This window comes from Elephantulus edwardii, unplaced genomic scaffold, assembly GCF_000299155.1.
Source record: "Elephantulus edwardii isolate Elephantulus edwardi_28Jun2011 unplaced genomic scaffold, EleEdw1.0 scaffold00009, whole genome shotgun sequence".
Lineage (NCBI taxonomy): Eukaryota > Metazoa > Chordata > Mammalia > Macroscelidea > Macroscelididae > Elephantulus > Elephantulus edwardii.
In genome coordinates this window covers 6,081,964-6,087,149 of record NW_006399759.1, presented here as the reverse complement: position 1 = coordinate 6,087,149, position 5,186 = coordinate 6,081,964, and the positions used below count along the sequence as shown (strand labels likewise).

General features: G+C 43.7%; 1 pseudogene; it reads right to left on the bottom strand.

Moving 5' to 3' along the window:
* Window positions 1-464: 464 nt before the first annotated feature.
* LOC102864638 lies at window positions 465-833 on the bottom strand (annotated as a pseudogene).
* Between the last annotated feature and the right edge of the window lie 4,353 nt (window positions 834-5,186).

Sequence of the window (5,186 nt, the reverse complement as noted above, 5' to 3'; positions counted from 1 at the left end):
TTTCCTAACCCAATTAAGTACCTACCTCCACTGTTTGTACTATTTAAATCTGTATCTAAGCAAAGCAGAAGATAAACTACTTAGTGGGGGGAGGGAAATCTATTTTAAGTCAGGATGCTTTCCTAAGGTTTAATATATCCGTTTTAGATTGTTCACATCTTTGCATTCTTGCCATTGACAGAAGATAGGGTAGAAATAAGTAGGAAACTCACCCATCTCCCCTCAGATGACAGATTTCATTGCCCTTGCTGTAGTCTATGAGGCAAGTTTCTGAGTTTACATGAAGTGGGGCAGGTTTCCATGCAGCTCTATTAAGACCCTCACATGTACTGTTCAGACTAGAACTTGGTGCTGATTGTTGTGGAACAGAATGGCTCCTATTAACCAGAGTGGGTTTCTTCTCAGTGCCATATCTTTCTTTTAATTTTTTCTTTTTAGTTTTGTGTTTTATTTATTTAAGAAGTTCAAGCCTTGACTTCCTATTTCCGCAGTGGGTACAGGCGCCCTTTTCGCTGCTGCTTCTTGGTCTTCAGGTTCTCCTCATGCTTGTTGAGCCTTCGGTGCACGGCACGTGTTTTCTTGGGCCGCAGATCCAGGGGTTTGTACTTCTTGCCCTTATAGTATTTTCTGAGGTTCTCCTGAGTCTGGTTAATAACAGTGAGAACATGGGCAATGGATTTTCGGACAACTTGGATTTTGGAGATCTTAGAAGCCTTACCGCCTGTCAATTCGGTGACGCGCAGCTGGGAAAGCTCCACTTTCAGATAGTCCAGCTGTTTTAACAGCTCCTCCTTCTTCTTGCCACGAAGGTCCCGAGCCTTCATTTTGGCCATGGCTGAGCGATAGAACCTGGCTGCTGCCTGATCCAAGCCCAAGAGAAAGTGCCATATCTTTCTGTTGTCAAAAGTCTTTACAGTAATGCATGTTGTAGATGCAGTAGAGGTTTGCTCTGTAAATCATTGTGACAATATCCCAGCCAGAGGTCTCCTGTAGTTCTGATTGAACAGCTGTAGATCATGCAACAGTCAGGAAAGAACAAACGTTATTAACACCTTTCCTTTTAGTATGTGTATGTATGGCTTTCTCTGAAGCTCTGGTACATGTTGCTTCCCCATTCTGGCACCTGTTAGCTAAAAAAGGCTCTTCAGACCTGTCATATATGCTAGGGAGTGCTGGAGGACTCCCTTGAAACCTAGACATGGTCTTCAGATAGGATAGGTGCACACTGAAGATGGGGTTTCTGTGGGTATTATCAAAGGACATCCCAAAGACCAAAGATAGAAAGATGCTGGCCTCAATGTACATCTTTGGTTTCATCTCCTTCCCGATGCCCTCACAAGAGGCACATTGTTTGGCTTGGCAACATCTCAACCCTGTGCTGTCCTTCCACTGCAGGCCTTATTTGAAATGAGCACTTACCAATATGTCTTCTTTGATATGTTTTCTTTCCCATTTCTGACCGTACTTATTCCTGAACTCCATTTCCCTCCCTGGAAGTCTCCCTGCCTTCCTCAGTCTCAGTTTGCCTTGGCCTCATACTTTACAGACAAAACAAGAACAGGCAGGTGAGAACCTCTCACTTCCACAAGCACCGCACTTGCCTGTGAATTGGGCCCATGTTAGAATGGAGGAAATGGCCTCCTTCGTTCCAGGAGCTTCTCTTCTGAGTCAGCCCAGATTCCAGGCCCTCTTACTGTCTGAAGAATCTCAAACCTGCAATTATTCTTTCTGCCTTCTTCATCCTTAGTTTTTATTTCCCTGCCAGACCATTTCTCACCATTATACCTACATACAAACATTCTCTAGCATAGAATTATCTATGAAAAACCAAATGAGACCTCCTCAAGCCCATCTTTTCATCTAGATACCACCACATTTCTCCGGCCAACCACCACCAAAGAAAACTTTAAAAAGTGTTAGTTACTGTCTTCACTGTCATTCCTTACTGGTCCATGCCAATCACGTCTCCACTCAAACTGCACTGGTAAAACCATTACTTCCTCTTGGCAAATCCAATGTTTATTTTTATAGATACATCTTACTTGGTTTTTTGTGTTTGTTTGCTTGTGGTTTCTTTAACCAGCTGCTGCATTTCAACCTTCTCCTTGGCTTATCTTACTGCATTTCATTGCTGTCCAATCAGAACCGACTCATAGCTGACCCTCCAGCAGGTTTTTAGAGGCTGGAGGACCTGAAGCACCTGCTGCAGAGGGTCAAGGACTGCAGCCTTCAATATGGATTAAGGCTCAATGTCAAGAGGACAAAGATTCTCACCACTGGACCAATTGGCAGCATCAGGATGGATGGTGAAGAGACTGAGATTGTTCATCGCTTTAGTTTGCTTGGCTCCACAGTCAACACTCTTGGCACTAGTAGCCAGGAAATTTAAAGGCGCATTAGGGACCTCTCCAAAGTACTGAAGAGCAATGGTGTCTCTCTGGAGACTAAGGTGCATCTGATACAGGCCACGGTTTTTGCTATCACTTGTTATGCATCAGAGAGTTGGATAATTACTAAGGAGGTTCGAAGGAGAATTGATGCCTTTGAGCTGTGGTGCTGGAGAAGAGTATTGAGAGTACCATGGACTGCTAGGAAAACAAACAGATTCATCCTGGAAAGGGTTAAACCGGTGGCTCCTTGGAGGCAAGGATTAAGGGGCTCCGTCTAACATACTTTGGACATGTTGTGAGGAGAGACCAGTCCTTGGAGAGGGACATCATGCTTGGGAGGGTGGAGGGATGGCATAGGAGAGGAAGGCCCTCTATGAGGTGGATTGATTCAGTGACTGGGATAATTGGGATGGGAGTGTCAGAGACAGTGAGATTGGCACAGGACAGAGCAGAGTTTAAGGCTGTTGTACATAGGGTCGCTATAAGTCGCAAGCGACACGACAGCACATAACAGCAACAATAATAAATTGAACATGAAGAGGTTGTCCATTTTTCTTCTCAGGAAAGTGGGTAGAATCAAACCACCTGCCTTTGAGTTGACAATGCAGCTCCCTATCTTCTAGGCCACGAGAAATCCCTATCCTACTCCATATACTCTTAAAATGCAAATAGCATGAAGTTTGTTTTTGAAGGGTTTTTTTTGGGAGGGTGGGTTCTGTCTTGCTGCTTTTTGGAGGCAAAGATGATGATACTTTGTCTCACATACTTTGAGCATGTTGCTAGGAGAGGCTATTTCTTGGAGAGGGACATCTTGGTTGGAAAGGTGGAGGGGCAGCTAAAGAGAGGAAGACTCTTAACCATGTGGGTTGACACAGTGACTGCGGCAATGGGCTTGAGTTGTGTCAGAGGTTGTGGGGCTGGCACATGATAAGACAGTGTTCAGACTGGTTTTTCATTGGGTTACCATGAGTTGTACTTGACTCAGCTCAGCAACAGCCAACAACAACAACCACTGAGGGAGTTATGATGGTCTAGTGCATAAGGAATTGAACTGTCAACGCAAAGGCGGGGGCTCAAATACATCAGCTGCTCCAAGGCAGAAGAATGGGCAATCAACTCCTGTGCAATTTACAGTCTCTAAAAACTGGATGGAGGGTCCGTTAAGAGTTGTTTCCAGCTTAATGGCAATTAAGTTTTCAGTTATCATTAAGTCAAATCTGACCCCACATAGAGAAAATTCAAAAAGAAAAAAGTTTCCAAGCAACTGACTAAAAAAGATCTGTCTTTGTTCCTATCCCCAAGAAAGGTGGTCCAACAGAATGTGGAAATTTTACAGCTATATCACTAATATCTTATGCAAACAAAATATTGCTGAAGATCATTTTTAAATGACTAATTACATTGACAGGGAACTGCCCAAAGTTCAATATGGTTTTAGAGGAAGCTGTGGTACCAGGGATATCATTGCTGATACCAGATGGATCCTGGTTGAAAGCCAGGAAAATGTCTATCTATGGTTTATTGACTATGCAAAGGCATTTGACAGTGTGAATCACAACAAACTATGGCTAACATTGAGAACAATGAGAATCCCGGAAAACCTAGGTGTGAAATCTATACCTAGACCAAAAAGCTGCTGTCTGAATGAAACAAGGGAAATCAGAAAGGGTGTGTGTCAGGGTTGTATCCTTTCTCTATACCTATTCAATCTGTATGCTAAGCAAATTTGTGAAGCAGACAGAACTCTATGAAGAAGAAATACAGCATCAGGATTGGAGGAAGAGTCATCAACAATGTGCACTATACAGATGACACAACTTTGCTTGCTGAAAGTGAGGAGGACCTGAGAGGTTGCTGTAGAAGATCATAGACTCCAGCCCATGATATTGGTTACATTTCAACATCCAGAAAACCAAGGTCCTTTCCACTGAGCCAATAGGCAATATCACGATAGATATACAAAAGCTTGAAACTGTCATCAATTTCATCTTCCTTGGTGAAAGCAATCAGGAGATAAAGGGATGTGTTGCTTTGGGCAAGTCTCCTGTCAGGAACCTCTCAAAAATACTGAAAAGCAATGATGTCAGTTTGAAGATGAAGGTGCACCTGATTCAGGTTATGCTCTTTTTAGTCATTTGCTAGACATCTGAGAGCTGTACAATGAGTAAGGATGAGAGAAGAAGAATTGATACCTTTGAGCTGCGATGTTAGAGAAGAGACCTGAATATCCCATGAACTGTCAACAGAATGACAGGTGTATCTTAGACAAGGTGCAGCCAGAGTACTACTTGGAGGCAAGGATGGCAAAGCTTTGGACATACTTTGGGCATGTCATTGTTGTTGTTGTTGTTATGTGCCTTTGAGCTGCTTGTGACTCATAGCGACGCTACGTACAACAGCCCTAAACTCTGCTCTTTCCTGTGCCAATTGTACCGCCTCTAATACACCCAACCCGATTACCCCAGTCACTGAATCAATCCACCTCATAGAGGGCCTTCCCCTTCTGCGCTGTCCCTCCACCCTCCCAAGCATGATGTTCTTCTTCAAGGACTGGTCTCTCCTTACAACATGTCCAAAGTATGTTAGACGGAGCCTCAGAATCCTTGCCTCCAAGGAGCTGCCGGGTTTGACCCTTTCCAGGATGAATCTGTTTTCCTAGAAGTCCATGGTATTCTCAATACTCTTCTCCAGCACCACAGCTCAAAGGCATCAATTCTCCTTCTATCCTCCTTAGTAATTGTCCAACTCTCTGATGCATAACAAGTGATAGCAAAGACCATGGCCTGTATCAGACAC